This window comes from Molossus molossus, unplaced genomic scaffold, assembly GCF_014108415.1.
Source record: "Molossus molossus isolate mMolMol1 unplaced genomic scaffold, mMolMol1.p scaffold_m16_p_12, whole genome shotgun sequence".
In the NCBI taxonomy this organism is placed as follows: domain Eukaryota; kingdom Metazoa; phylum Chordata; class Mammalia; order Chiroptera; family Molossidae; genus Molossus; species Molossus molossus.
The window spans coordinates 99,475,258-99,476,195 of NW_023425347.1; positions in this window are offsets into that span (position 1 = coordinate 99,475,258).

Consider the following 938-nt stretch of genomic DNA (forward strand, 5'->3'; position numbering starts at 1 on the left):
CAAACCATTTAAAGCTATAGGGATGGAGCTCACAAACGTCAAGTTAAAAAGTTGAAGCAAAAGGCTGCAAACAGTATGATGCTATTTCTATAAAGTTCAAACAATTATTTGAATACCATAAAAAGGGGGACATCTGTAATACATTCAACAATAAAAATGAGTTTAAAAATAAATAACCATAAAGAAAAACAAGGGAATGATAAATACAAAATTTAGGATAGTGGCCCCTCTAGAGCCAGAGAAGAATGACACAAGGGACCTTCACAGCATTGCTGATGTCTTAACAGTGGTGATGGGCGCACAGACATTCAAGTATTATTCTTTACACCAGATACACTGCATGTAATCTTTGGTATGTGAGATAATGATAAACGTACATTTCATGGTCTGTTATGAGGAGGAACCATCCTCTGAGGGCTTCCTACCTCCTCTGATCTCTTACCTCCCTTGGCCACTATGCAACCCTGAAGTTTCCTGTCTGGCTGGTTACCTGCCACTCCTTCAGCCAACCAGCAGATTTCAACCAGGGATACACAAACCACAGGTGGATCACAGGCTGCGGCAGATTCACCTTCTCTCAATCCAGTATGCGCCTGCAACTGTCTCGCAGGTGCTACCCACAGTGCTTCATGGTGTGGTCTTCTGACAGTAGCTTCAGACACTCATTTCCCCTTCCTTCCCACCAGCAGGGTGACTGCTACTGATATGCCACTGCAATGAAATTGCTTAGCAAACACATTAGTCAATGACGGGTAATAACTAAATGCCTGAAACAAGGTCAGTGTCCCTGCCCTGGACTGCAGACCAGTGTGAGCTCCATGGCCTGCTAATAAAGCCTCGGGAGCCATGGAGACAAGAAGGGCATTTGGCAGCCTGTAGATTTTGGAAAAGATTTGAGGGCGTGAATACTCATTAACCATTAACAGTGGAACTACAAT